General features: G+C 46.9%; 1 protein-coding gene across 1 annotated transcript in view; it reads left to right on the top strand.

Annotated features, from left to right (window-relative positions):
- The first annotated feature begins 14,195 nt into the window (after nt 1-14,195).
- LOC115075968 overlaps nt 14,196-15,257 on the top strand; it is a 53,573-nt gene continuing 52,511 nt past the window's right edge. The window contains exon 1 of the mRNA XM_029576968.1: nt 14,196-14,509. The gene's annotated coding sequence lies outside the window, so the exon portion shown is untranslated. The remainder of the gene's footprint in view (nt 14,510-15,257) is intronic.

Raw genomic sequence — 15,257 nt, 5'->3', positions numbered from 1 at the left:
ATACATTTCATAAAGGCATCTTGAAGCTGGTAATAATGTATAATTACCCTACCATTTGCATTTGCCTTCAATGATTTCAAAAGAGGTTTTCTTACACTTGGATGATGTTACATCCTAGTAGGATCATCATATCTATCTTCAAGCCATGGTGTTTCCAACATAGAAAATAATTGTATGGTTTTGTTTCTTTTTTTGCCGAATATTTGAATATGAGACACTTTACATTCTTAGATGAGACTCTCTCTCCTTTTGGACAACAGTACCTCTGTCTCTAAGATGAGTGCACTTTGCTCTTTTAGCCATAAGGGGTCACTGCAGTTTTTAGTTAATATATGGGGCAAAACTAAAATAAAAGTACTGGAGACCACATGGGATGGCATCTAACCCGCACTTATCTTGTGGTTATCCTCTTCAGTATGAGACTACATTGTTGGGGAGCAACAGGAGTAGAAAAAGGCAACTTATTTCAGTCAGATGAGGAAGGAGTTAGGAAGAGACTTAAAAGTGAAAAATAATTGCAGAATCCATCATATAAACAAAACCAGCTTCCATACTAAAGAGATACTACTACTACTACTCCTAAACATAAGATACTCGAATACCATGCTGCATATGTACAATAACGGGCATTTCAAATCAAGATTATATCATGCTGCTCTATTGAGCTGCATAACTATATGTGATAATCATACTATCACACTGAGGCAGATAATCCCTCCACTTGTGTGAACAGAAACCTAGGGCTGAATGAACATGGAATCTTGTTGTCCTGAGTTTTGAGTCATATGACCTGCTGTAATCTGTTCTCATGGGGTGTATAGCCTCTGCAATGTGACCATCTTCTGAGTGAGTTGACATTTGGTACTTTATTAACCTTCTCTTGATTGTCTTTTCTTCTAGGACAAGCAGGATGTTAGTCCTCACATATGGGTGACATCATCAGATGGACCCTGGCATGGAAAACTTTTGTCAAAAGTTTCTAGAAACTTTCACTGGCACACTGAGCATGCTCATCATGCCACTATCCACACATCCATGTGGAGTGCCTCTTCAGTCTCTTCTTTTCCATGCAGCTTTCGCCTCATGGTTGTGGAGCTCAGCTCTCTTCAGAGTTCTTTTCACGGTCATTTTTCGGCTTGTCTGCATCAGGTCCCTCTTCTCCCCCATCGGTGCCTCAATAGGGCGGCGCGGTAAGTTTTCTCATTCTTTGCGGTCAGTTCCCAGCAGTGTCACTCTTTGGTGGCCGCCGGTCAACAACCGCTCACTGGCTGTTTTTTATGGCATCATCAGGGTTTCGCCGATGCCCCCAGTGCCCGCAGACCTTGTCCATTATGGATCCGCACAAGGTCTGTATCCTCTGCCTGGGGACATTGCACAAAATCCGGGGGTGTCGTTTTTGCAATCAAATGATCCCCCAAGGGTCGTCGAGAACATTTAGATAAGATGGAGAAGGTTTTCGGGTCCAAAATGTCTGATCGTTCAACTCCGGCATCAGGTGCATCGACACCCAAAGGCCGTGGGGAGCCGATGGATGTAGATCTATCGTTCTTCACTCCTCCGCTGGGGCCTTCTCGGGAGAAAAGAGGCTGGAGATAGGTCATCATTGGTGTCATTGAACTCCAGGATGTTGGAATCGTCTCCATCCTCAGCGCCGGGGAAAAACCGGACCGAGCACAGAGGGAAATCTCGGAAACACAGTCACCGGTCATCGTGGTTGCATGGTACCAGGCTCGGGTTGGCACCGGTGGCCACTATGATGTCCCCAAAGTGACTCTGTGGAGAGGAGGCATCGACCTCTATCGAACCTGGAAGTCCTAGGCATTCCCCATTGATACCGGTGCCGGGCACTGAGCTCCTACCGGCTGTACATAACCCAATACACTCGAAAGCTCTGGAAGCAGGTTCAAAAGTTGTCAGAGCACCTCCCCCAGCAGCAGCAGGAAGCCATCTTGGCAGTCGCCCCGCAAGGCTGAAGTGTTGCAAACAGGAGGTGCATTCCACCTATGATGTGTTTGAGATGGCAGCTAGGGTGGCAGCGGCAGGCAGCGGCGCCTGTAGAATGGTGTGGCTCCGAGCTTTGGATATCCATCCGGAGGTCCAAGAGAAGCTCGCTGACCAGCCTTGTACTGGCAAGAATCTGTTTGGAGATAAAGTGAGGGATTCCATGGCTCAATTGAAGTATCACCATGAGACCCTCCAGCATCTCTCAGCCAGTTCATCGGATCCACCGTCCTCCGCCAAGAAATCCTTGTGTCAGGGCAACAGGAGGTCCTTCTATCAGCAAAGGAAATATTATCCTCTGGCTTCATGTGCCCTTACACTATGAGTGGGTTCTAGGGGCCGTTGTAGGAAGCAGCGAACCCCCAGGCTTCCACTGGCACCCCAGCAGAGCACCGCTACAGGGTTTTAACTGGCTGTGAGGGAGCATAAGCCAGTTGGGGCCTCCAGTTGAAAGTCAGCTACTGTGCTTTCTGGACTGCTGGCCACAGGTCACTTCAGACCAGTGGGTCCTGTCCATCATTCGAGGGTATCGGCTGAACTTCCTGGACACCCCCGCAGATTCTTCCCCCTGCCCATCGTGGGGCCAGTCCCTGCATCAGGAAATTCTCTGGACTGAGCTCTCAGCTCTTGTAGTAATGGCCAGAGCAGTAGAACCCATAGTGTCAGCACGGGTGGGGGTTCTACTCCCCTTAGTTCCTGATTCCAAAGAGAACAGAGGGCTCCGGCCCATCTTGGATCTAAGAGCCTTGTCAAATTTCTGTGAAGAGAAAAGTTCAAGATAGTCTCGCTGGGCACTCTGATTCCCCTGCTGCAAAGAAGGGACTGGTTTTGCTCCCTCAACCTAAATATATATATATATATATTTGAGTTTTTCTATACTGGCATTCACGGAGATTCGTATCATGTCGGTTTACATAAAACAGGGGTGATCAATACATTATAAACGTGTATAAATGACGCATACATCCACATCAAGATCTTCCCCGGTCACAAGAGGTATCTACGGTTCCTCGTGGATGACAGCCACTTCCAATACAAGGTGATGCCGTTTGGCCTTGCTTCGGCCCCACAGGTCTTCACCAAATGCTTGGCAGTAGTGGATGCGCACCTCCACCGGCTGGGGGTGAACGTGTTCCCCTAATTGGATGATTGGCTGGTTAAGAGTGCCTCCCAGGAGGGGGTGCTTCGCTTCCTTCGCTTGATCATTCAAGTGCTGGAGTTCCTCTAGTTTGTCATGAACTATCTGAAGTCCCATCTCACCCCATCTCCTCAGCTGGACTTTATCGGTGCCCGCCTGGACACGTCACAGGTCCAGGCATTTTTTCCTCGCAGTTGGGCACCTGCTCTGGCGTCTCTGGTGAGTCTAGTCCGCCGAAGCCGACAGATGTCGGCCTGGCTTTTGCTTTGCTTGCTGGGTCACATGGCTGCATCGGTCCATGTTACTCCTGGGTTCACTTGCATATGCGGAAGGCTCAGAGAACCCTGCGGTCTCAGTAGCAGCAGGTCACTCAGCACCTCAGTGTACGTATTTGTGTCACACCGCCTCTCCAGACCTTTTTGTCTTGGTGGAACAGGGGGCTCCCTTTCAGCTCCCCCGACCCAGGTTGTGCCTACCTCAGTGCTTCCACCCTGGGCTGGGGTGCGCATGTGGACGGCCTCCGCATACAAGGTTTTTGATCCACTCAGGAAGCTCAATGCCAGATCAACTTCCTGGAGTTTTGAGTGATTAGGTATGCGCTCTGGGTGTTCCGGGTTTGCTTGTCCAACCAGGCGGTCCTGGTACAGACTGACAACCAAGTGGCGATGTGGTACATCAACAAGCAGGGAGGTACGGAATCGTTCCTCCTGTGTCAGGAGGCTGTCCATATTTGGTCCTGGGCTGAGTCCCAGGTCAAGCTGCTCCGGGCCATCTACCTAGCTGGGACTGAGAATTTGGTGGCGGACCGGCTGAATCGAGCATTCTGACCCCATGAATGGTCCCTGGATAAAGCAGTGGAGGATCGCATCTTCCACCTTTGGGGGATCCCGGATTTGAAACTCTTTGCCTCCCCCTGCAACAACAAGGTGAACCACTTCTGCTCCCTGTACAGGGGGGATGGAAAGCCAGCCTCGAATGCCTTTGCCCGCCATTGGGGCAAGGGCCTTCTGTATGCATATCCTCCGCTTCCTCTAGTGATAAAGACTCTCCTGAAGCTCTGACAGGTTGAGGGGGACCATGATTCTCATAGCCCCCAGCTGGCTGAAACAGGTCTGGTTCCCATTCCTGCGGGTTCTCTCTGCCAGAGAATGCATCGGTCTGAGAACTTCCCCTGACCTGATTTCCCTAGATCAGGGCAGGCTGCACCATCACAACCTTAGGGTGTTGTCTCTGATGGCCAGGACGATGAAAGTCTAGTTTTGCAGCCCTTTGACCTCTCTGACAGTGTGTCTTGGATCCTGGTAGCTTCCAGGAAGCCTTCCACCAGGAAGTCTTATAACCTGAAGTGAAAGAGGTTTTCCGTCTGGTGTGAGAGTCACGGATTGGATCTGTTCTCTTGTCCCACTCTGAGATTGCTGGACTACTTGCGCCTTTCAGGCACTGGTCTGAAGACCAACTCGGTCAGAGTACACCTGAGTGCCATCGGGGCCTACCACCAAGGTGTTAATGGTTTGTCTCCGTGCAGCCCATAGTGGGCCGGTTCATGTGGGGCCTGCTTCAGCTGAAGCCTCCCCTGCGGCCTCCTGTTGTGTCCTAGGACCTCAACGTGGTGTTAGCTCAACTCATGCGAGATCCTTTCGAGCTCCTGTGATCTGAAGTATCTGACCTGGAAGGTTATCTTCTTGGTTGTGGTCACTTCGGTGCACAGGGTAAGCGAGCTTCAGGCGTTGGTGACAAATCTGCCCTAAACAAAGTTCTTTCATGATAGGGTGGTACTCCATATTTACCCTAAGTTCCTGCCTAAGGTGGTAACTGATTTTCATCTTAACCAGTCAATTGTCCTGCCCACCTTTTTTCCCAGGCCTCATTCACACCAGGGTGAATGGGTTCTGCACAGCTTAGATTGCAAGAGGGCCTTAGCTTTCTACCTCAAGTGGACGTCAGGCCACAGACAGTCCATGCAGCTCTTCATTTCTTTTGACAAGAATAGATTGGGAGTTGTGGTTACCAAGTAAACACTGTCAAGTTGGCTGGAGGATTGAATTTCCTTCTGCTATGCGCAGGCAGGCCTTCAGCTTGGAGGCCATGTCAAGGATCACTCTGAAGGAGCCATGGTGGCTTTAGTGGCCCACTTGTGAGAGGTTCCCTTGGCCTAGATCTGCAAGGCTGCGACATGGAGTTCTCTCCACACGTTCACTGCCCCTTACTGTTTGGACAATGATGGCCGACACGACAGAAGTTTTGGCCAGTCTGTCCTTCGGAATCTTTTTCATCTGTAAAACCCAACTCTTCCTGCCTAGGAACCTTTTTTTCGGGTTCTGGCTGTCTCCCTCTGTTCTCCACAGCACCAGAGTTGTTGTGCCCATTGGCACCAGGTTGGCACTGGGTTTAGTAAAGTTCGGGAGCAGCCTGTAGTACATATTCACCCATGTGTGAGGACTACCATCCTGCTTGTCCTAGGAAAAAGCAGAGTTGCTCACCTGTAACAGGCATTTTCCTGGACAGCAGGCTGTTAGTCCTCACGAAACCCTCCTGCCACCCCATGGAGTTGGGTTTCTCCTATGTTTGTTTTATTTTTTTTTTAATTCTCTGTTACGAGACTGAAGAGGGATCCTGCGTGGATGCATGGATAGTGGCATGTTGGGCATGCTCAGTGTGCCAGTCAACGTTTTCTGTGCCGGGCTGCATCTGATGATGTCACCCATGTGTGAGGATTAACATCCTGCTGTCCTAGGAGAACACCTGTTACAGGTAAGCAACTCTGCTTTATGCTATATTCTGAGACAGATTGGAACAAGACATTGGAAATATAATATAATAATAATTATTTGGATTTCTCTAGCATTTTTACTCAAAATCCCCATACACTTTACAGTCTGATAATTTATAACATGTATGTAGCTACTTCTGTTATGAAAAGTTTGGCTAAGTCAGTAAAGTGGAAAACCAAACTCTCAAAAGGTAAATATACAAAGACAAAGGAATTGATGGCATATAATTAAATGTTCCAAATGGGGAAAGTAGTCTGCTTGTCAAAGGATAAATCTGATTCTGCTCAAAAAGTTGTTGCCAGCCTATCCAAGTTCCATGCAATGAGTCTCCTACCTACTGAAGATCAGAGGGGTTCATGTGTACAATAGAAGTGATATGCTTGGAAGGAGCAATAGTCTATCCAGCCTCAGACCTAGTCCCAGTGCATTTCTTATGGCAGAATCCAAATTTTGCCTCCTCTTCTGTGCCCTCTGAGAGCGCTCCCCAAGTTTGAAAACTAAAACAGTCAAATTTTTCCCCAATAACATAGTTCTGCACATTTGGTTGAGGTATCTTGAGCTGTTCAAATGTATATAGGCATGGCACTCATACAGAGACAGAAACTGCAACACACGCAGACAAACAAAAATTGTAAGTGCACACTCCTAGTAAGGAGGCATTACCACCTCTTTTTTCCTACTGGCAATGCATTCTTCTGGCTCTGAACATTGCCTGGCCCCATTGGATTTCTATCTTGAGATCATCAGACAGAATCGCCCCAAGATTTCCTGTTTGAGGCACTTCTCTATCTTGTCTTGGTATTGTTACATGTAGAGCACTAAATGAAATGGGAGCAGATTACCTTAAAAACATGATTTCTCTTTGCTTGCCATCTAGGACATTAAGATCGGCGGACTGCTTTCTATCCCTTCGTTACCAGAACAAGGACTACTGAAAACAAGAGCTTGGATGTTTTTGTGTGCAGCAGCAAACTCAAGTCCTAGGGAAGCACATTTAAAGTCAGACAATCATTTATTCTGACGTTTCTTTGACCTGGTTTAAAAAAATGTTTTTGAGATTTTTTTTTTTTAATTAGGCCTGGTAAAAGATTTCTGTATTTGATTTTAGAAATATAAAATAGGGTAAGTATGTGCTGCCGAAGAAGGCTGCACTGTTCTTACTACTGTTTAACTTTTAAGATATGTGCTTTCTTTTATTTACTAACTGTTATGGTGTATTGTATTTATGCTGTATGTACATCGAGAGGTCCATATTCAAAAGCATTTATCTGACTAACTCAGAAGTTAGCCAGCCAAATGAAGATTTTGGCACTTATTAAGCAGCTAGAATTTAGCCAGATAAGATTTCCCGCTAGAATTTAGCGAGCTAAGTTAGGAGCATTATGGGGGTGTAACTGGGAGGAGTTGAGTTAGCTAGATAAGTTATCCGGCTAACTGCGATATTCAAGATAGCCGGATAACTTAACCGGCTAAGTCTAGTCGGCCCATAGTCCTGTCCTAAAGTTAGCTGGCTGCATTCTGGATGGCTAATTTTAAGATAAGTGGCTATATTCAATAGTGCAGCTGTGCTATTGAAGATACTTCCGAAATTAGCTGGATAATTTTAACCGGCTAACTTTGCCATCCAGACAGTGACTGAATATGAACCTCTGCATATTTTAACCTGCAAACCACTTTGGACAGTGGTGATTGGAAAGATGTTAGAGAAGTATTCAACTTAAATTAAATTTCTAAACTTCCACATATATGATGTTACAAGTTTTTTTTTTCTACATTAAATCATCATTGCCAAATTCTTGACCACTTCTTGAGCTTTCCTAAATCACGCCTCATATTTTCTTTTATATCTAGCGTCTCTAACTTATTGGAGATTTCTGCATTATCTAGTAAGAGAAAAACCTTTCAGCAAACTCCTTATACAAATATTAATCAGAGGGTCCAGGCCAGCGGCTCAGTGACAGGTCCCCATTTCAATCTACAAACTGGATGTTCCACTCCTCAAGTTGACTGGGGCTGAGCCTGCTATAAAGGCAGTGCTCACAACCTCCAGCGGTGGTGGGGGTGCTCTGTAGTCATTACTCAAGAGTGATATATATGATACTTAGTTACTGGACTCAGGGCCCATGACTGCAGGGTTCTGAAGGGAGCCCTGGTGCACGGCCACAGGCAAAGACCATCGCTGCAATATAAATAGACTAGGCTCGTTTGGGGAAGAGGGGGTTGTAAAAGAGGAGGGAAAAATCCCAGGACAGATGTAAATGAAGGCTCATGGCACCAGGATCCCAGCACCGGTTCCAACTGATCTGGAGGCCAAAAATCTCCGAGGCACACCACTGATTACCCCCTTGCTTTGCATGAACTGCATTTACCATTACCCTCCGTGGCCTCTCTAATCCAGTTACAATCTTACAATTCATCCCCAGATTGCTTAGCATTTTTTATGAGTCTCCTGTGTGGATCTGTGTCAGAAGCCGTACTAAACGTTACGTATACCACAACAAGCGCTCACCCCTAATCTAATTCTTTGGTTGCCCAGTCAAAGAAATTCATCAGTTGATTTGTTTGGCGTGACCTTTCTCTGGTAAAACTATGCTGCCTCGGATCCTGTAACCTGCTGGATTCAAGATATGCACCCGCTCTTTCATTTAGGAGTGATGCCTCTAATTTACCAACCACATAGACTGGCTGACCAGTAGTTAACGACCTGCTCCTTCTTTCCATTTTTACAAAGAGAAATATCTGCCCCTCTCCAGTCCTCTGCATCTACTGCTGGCAGGGCTGTGCAAGGTTATTAGATGCCCTAGGCCAGAGCTTCCCAAACCTGTCCTGGGGGACCCCACAGCCAGTCGGGTTTTCAGTGAATATGCATGAGATAAATTTGCATACACCAAGGAGGCAGTGCATGCACATTTTCTCTCATGTATATTCATTGTGGATATCCTGAAAACCTGACTGGCTGGGGGGTCCCCAGGACAGGGTTGGGAACCACTGGTCTAGTGCATCCACCTGCCCTGACTCTTGTCTCCAAAGAATGGTTGAAAACAGTTCTCAGTGGAAAAGCCAGTACTTCTCAAAGTTTCTTTAATATCTTAGCATGTGTCCCGCACACCCCATTGCCCTATGTATCTGCTTTCAATTTTGCTAGTTACATGCATGGAAATAAAGGTCAACAGAAAAAATATAAGGTAATCCCTTTTCATTGGACTAGTTTAATACAATTCTTAACTAGCTTTTAGGAGCTAGTTCCATGCCAACCCTCTCCTCATCTTTGCTAAAGAAAATAGCACATCCATCTAAACTGAAAAGGTGAAAGGTGGCAGGGAAGGGGGATTTTAACCTCTTTCCACACTCCCATCCCCCTCCTTTCATGCTGCAGGCCTGAGGTCAGGGGTTAGTTACCAAATGTGAGTGTAACTGCAGATTAGTCTATTGAATTAAATACAAGTAGACATGCCCAGCACTTCTGTTAAAGCATTCACCACTGTCAGTCTCTAATATACCATATATATAACATACTGATAAATATATACACACATAAACACACACAGACATACACAATCTTTTATATGGGTACACAGAAACAGAATGGTGTATGTTTAAGCAAAAATAAATAAATAAACATCTGGAGTTTGTTAAACCTGCCAATTTCTGACATGAAGAAAAAGGGAACAAAGGATCTTATTAAGGTTTTATTTTTGTCTCCCGTGGACAAACTTAATTTCTCCTGGCACAGAGGGAGACAGAAGAAAAGTTAAAAAAATAATAATAACCACCAAACTTGGGGCACTTCCCTAGTTGCCAGAAGGAGTTGGAGGGCAGGCCTGGTGCTATCAGATGTGTACACCATGGAACTGCACAAGGCAGCAGGTCAAAGAAGGAGAAGCCCTATGGGGGCATTACAGCCTGAGAAAGGAAGGTGAGAAAGAGGACCTAGTGGTTCCACTGGCAGAGCCCATCCTGCTGGTGGTCGAAGAAAAAAAAGTGAGAGATGCTCCAGGGCCACCAGTAGAGCCCATCTCACTGGTAACTGAAGAAAGGAAGACAAGAAAGAGGCCCTGACAGGACTACCAGTGTCTGAAGAAAGAAGAGAGAGAGAGGCCCCGGAGCAGCCAGCAGAGCCCACCCTACCAGCAGCCAAAAAAAAAGGAAGAGACAGGGTGTGAAAGAGTGTATGTGAGTGAGTCCGCATGTTTGTGTTTGTGTGAGAGAGATGGAGTCTGTGTGAGAGAGCATGAGTCAGACAGATAGGAAGTGTGTGTGAGTGAGAGAGAGCAAAGGAGTGTATTTGTGAATGAGAGAACATGAGTGAGAGTGTGTGGGAAGGGTGACTGAGAGAGTGTGTGTCTGTGTGTTAGAAAAGTATGAGAAAGAGGGAGTGTGTGTGTGTGTGTGTGTGAGAGCATGAGCATATGTAAGTTAAAGAGTGTGTATATGAAAAAAAGAAGAGAATGTTTGTGTGCTTCCTCTCCCCTCCCCAGCCCCCTGCGATAGGGTCCGCAAATGTCTTGTGCACAGGAGGAGAGAGAGAGAGAGACTCTGTATAGTCAGTCTGACGCTCTCTCTCTATATATATGTACTACTGTAGAGGGGCACTTTGAATCGGGGTGGGTTTTGGAAGGTGTGGGGGGGTAGGGGAGTGGTGTTACAGAAACATTCTGGGGTATTCATAGTAAAATTGACATCACTAAAGATTTGTAGTCATTATAATGGATGAAAAGTATAAAGAGAGGAGTAGAGTAACACATTACCATATGAAAGTCCTGTTGAAATACAAAGGATAGTAGAAGAGCAGCCCTGTGACTTCCTTCCACAATGGATTGCTCTAGATAAAGCTGTTAAATCCAGTATCTCTAGACCATCCTTAGCTACTCTTGAATCCATTGCTTGACCTGAAACCACTTTCCCCACTGGAATAAACTATATCTTATTAGCTATTCCCACCACCTCCAGTAAATACCTCTTCCATATCTCATGTGGTTACATACCAGGGACCCTAGGAAAGTTAAATAATTGCATATTGAGAGATCTTGCCTGATTCTCTATCTGCTCCAGTTTCCAGTGGAGTCCACTCTTGATCTTAAATGGCCCTGTAAATATTGTTTTTATTTCAGCCACTATTTTTTTCCAGCATCTCTATTTTCTTACAGGCCGATACAGTACAGTGCGCTCCACCGTTGGGACGCGTGTTTTCGATGAGCTAGCTTTACCCCTTATTCAGTAAGGGGTCAAAAACGCGTGTCCAACCCCCCCGAAACTAATAGCGCCCGCAACATGCAAATGCATGTTGATGGCCCTATTAGTTATTCCCGTGCGATTCAGTAAGTAAAATGTGCAGCCAAGCCACACATTTTACTTTCAGAAATAAGCAGTTCATTATTCAGTTCTGAGTTTGATGTAAAGCCTGTTTGCTAAATTTACAGTTTTATGTAAACCGATGTGATGTCCTCCTACTAATGTCGGTATATAAAAATTTTCAAATAAATAAATAATTGCTGCCGGCATCGGGAAAGTGCACAGAAAAGCAGTAAAAACTGCTTTTCTGTATACCCTCTGTATACCCTCTCATGGCGATATTAAGTCAGAGGTCCCAAAAGTTAAAAATTTAAAAAAAAAAAATGTAAAATCGGCTCGCGGGTTGAAAACCGGAAGCTCAATTTTGCCGGCGTCTGTTCTCAAACCTGCTGACAGCCATGGGTTTGGAAACCGGACGCCGGCAAAATTGAGCATCACTGTCAAACTCGCTGACAGCCGCCGCTGCTGTCCAAAAAGAGGTGCTAGGGACGCCTCTTTTTGGACAGCCTCTTTTTACCGCGGGCCCTCATTTAAATACTGAATCGTGCACATAGGAGAGTGGCCTGGGCGCTCGCCCGCTCTCCCGCGACTTTTACTGAATCGGCCTGGTAGTGTGTTCCAGACTAAAAGTCTGCTGATTGTTGATTAAAGCCTTAAAATTCTCATACTATACAACTTATAGCAGAGGAACAAGTATTTCAAAGAGGTAGCCAGCCTTAACAAGGCCCAATTGCATCGAGTTATCACCAGAGGCTTAAGCAGCAGGGAAAGCACTCTGCCAGGAGCAGATCTTTGTTGCCCTGGGTCACCACTGGTGGCCAACTCTCAGCTGACCCAAATTGTCACTCCCTCATGCCTCAACTGCTTCCCAAAACTCTTCACCAAATGTCACTAGATCTTCCGAGTGCAGAGCTGCCTCTCCGAGTTCACTTTATTTCTATGCCAGGAGTCAAGACGCACCTCTCGGGTTCCACACTCAGTGAGACAGTCCTCCATCGGTGGGCTGGAGAACTTCTAAATCAGACATGCGGGTAAGGAAGCTTTCAATCTTAGGCTGCACCAGAGGAAGAGGCTAAAATTCCAAGGGATAAACCTTCACTCTTTATTTGATTTATATTCTGCCTTTCAGCACTTCAAAGCAGATTACATTCAGATACTCTTCCCCTTCCTTTTAGGAGGCAGATTAAACCAGAGGAAAAAAGTACTAGAGAGCAACAGTTGAAAGACTTTCACTACACTTGTGTTGACATCTTGATTCCACCCAGGCTGCCACACTTCCTATTGCCGTTGACCTTTGCATACCTAGGGTTGTTACTGTTTGAGTACCAGCAGTTAGTGCTATATTGGTATGGGAGATTTGGCTTTCTGATGGCCAAACCCATTACAGTGCACATTACAATAGGCCTAATACCATACGGATTCCAAGTGGTTTTTGGGGTTTTTTTTTGCAATTTCTGATTGGCACCACAGTAGTACATAACTAATATTTTGCCTAACTCCCCCCGCCCCCACATACTTAGAATGTCCTTCATGTAAAATATATTATAAATGCATACTTTTTAATTGTGTGTGGAGAGGGCAGTGGAGGTGGGGCTCAAGGCTGTAAGGTTCGTCTAGGGCGCCTCATACTCTTTCACTGATCTACTTAGGCAAGAAATAAAAATTAAGCTTAAAAAACTGAACAGAATGAAAAAGGGCCAGTGCAGTAACTGCTTTGCACAGGCAGGGTCGGCACAACCCACTGTGCAAACTGTACTTGCACAGGGCGGCAGCTCCAAGGGGGCGGTGGACCGGACCACCCACAGCCAAAATGAAACGGAGGCTGCAGGGCTGCCTGGTGCACTCCACCCAGCCAGCGACCGACCGAAGTAAAGAAAAGGCAGGCAGACCACCTGCGGTATAGGAGCCGCTAAGGGAGGCTTGCCTGATCCGATGCATCAACACCTAGATCTCCTGCACCAGCAGCATTTGAATGACATCATCTCCTGCTGCCACAGGGCCAGTCTCCCGAGAAGCGCTGCAGGGTCGCTGCTCCTCACATGAGACTGGCCCCCGAGGCAGCAGGAGATGATGTCATTCAAATGCTGCTGCTGCCCCTGTTGCCAGCCTGCATGGCACCTAAGCCCCACACCAAAGGGGCACACCCCTCTTTCCAGAATTTCAGTTCAACACCTGGATGGGGAAGAAGTTAAAGAAGATTAATATAATATAAAGAAGAATATTCTGTTGCACTGTATTACCTTCCTTTCCTAGTTATAATTGCACCCCCCTTAGTCCCCTACTCAGTAGCTCCTGTTTATTGATTTTCCCTCCTTCCAGTTTCATAATCAGTTCTACTGTGGCTGCATTTTTTGTTTAATGATAACCGATGTGATGTTATTGTCGGTATATAAAAATGTCAAATAAATAAATAAATAAAGTTCCAGCTCTTCCAGATGGTTCCACTTTGGTTCTCCAAACCAGGTTAGATGGAGGGGGGGGGGGGGGGGGGTTTGCCCCTAGTCTTTAAATGTCAGGGGGTGGCGAGCGTGTGGACTCTTTTTCTGTTCCCTTTTAGTTGAATGTTTCACTGAGCATCTCCACCTCAAGTTGGTGAAGAAATTGTTGTGCTCATGTTGAAGCAGATTTATTCCAAGAAAATAGTGTCATAACCAGACCTTCATCTAAATGCATAATTGTTAATTGTGCGTGGGTGAGCCTTTAAAGTTCTCCTATGACATGTAATACCCTTGACTGGCCATGGGTCCCAGAGGAGAGGGGATAGAGCTGGGGAGGGAGGAATGTCAGATTGTAAAGCTTAGATTACTGGAGGGAGATGGGCTGGCGAGGGGCAGCACAGTAATTGTTCGCAGAGGGAAGCAAAAAAAAAAAAAAAAAAGCTAGCACTGGTCCTGCAGAAGGGGGCCAGGCATCGGGGAGCTCAGTCGCCAGGGCTGGGGAGGGGGTTGTGCAGAGGGGGGAGTGGGAGGAGGCTAACACCGAAGCGGCCGGGCAGGGTTAAACATGTGTCGCTACCTCAATGAATCAAGAGAGAAAGTATTCGTGAAGCTAATCTGAGGCCGTGCGTCCGAATCTGCTCCAAGGAAGAAGAGTAAAACCTCCCTCCCCGGCAAGTTTTGTTTTTTTTTTTTTGCATTTCCTGTGCGGGTGGAAAGATTTCCCGTCCTGCAGGCAGTTCAGTGATGAAGCCGAGGAGAGGAGGGTAGGATCCCCAGGAGGGCTGAGAGCGAGACGGCTTCCCCAGACCCCCGAAGGACAAAAGCGCCAGCAAAGTCCAGGCTGCGGGATCTCTCGGGAGCCCCGAGAAGTAAGTTTCCTGGGTCCTGCTGTAGATGCTTTTGCACCGTTTTATTTGTTGAGGGGGGAGGGGCGAGGACGGGATGAGGCGGAGATGTGCGAGCTTCGTGTGTTGTTCATTTCTGGCTACAGATGTTTCGAGTTTAATTTTTTTTTTCCCTGATTTAACTCAATCTCGTCCCTTTCCTCTCTGGTCATTCGTGCGGCATGAAATACCCCAATTTTCTTTCTGACTCTTAAATCGGCGAGTGGGAATGTTTGTTTTTTTGGGGGGCGTTGTTTAATAAAGTTGATGAGGTGCGAGGATGCTTCTCCCCAAGGAGACTTTCCCTGGAAAGCGAGGTGGTCACGTTTGCTGGCCTGGGGTTTTGGCTCGGTTCTTGAATCCTTGGCTGGGGGGGAAGGGAGCGCCTCGTTGGGCCATTGCGCAATCCACGCGGCCGGGGAGGGGGGGGGGGCAGAATGCGTGGCGCTGCGGGTGTCCCGCGCGCCAACCTGCCCGATGCAAACTGAGACGCCCCAGCGCAAAGCCCCGCTCCTTTTCCTTGTGAAGAGAGGACTCCTCCCCCCTGGGTGGGGAGGGACTCGCCAGTTGCCACACGGCCTGCTCTTTTGTAGGCGGCGAAACCGTTAACCTCCTCTTTTTCTAGGACGAGAGCTGGATCTCGGGAGCTCGCTCTGAAACCTCCTCCCCTCTGGGCGTTTCTCTCTGAGTAAAGTTGTGTTGCCTTGGGGGGGATTTAACTTTTTCTCTTGCT

Source organism: Rhinatrema bivittatum, chromosome 14 (assembly GCF_901001135.1).
Source record: "Rhinatrema bivittatum chromosome 14, aRhiBiv1.1, whole genome shotgun sequence".
In the NCBI taxonomy this organism is placed as follows: Eukaryota; Metazoa; Chordata; class Amphibia; order Gymnophiona; family Rhinatrematidae; genus Rhinatrema; species Rhinatrema bivittatum.
This window is presented reverse-complemented; position numbering and strand designations above follow the sequence as displayed.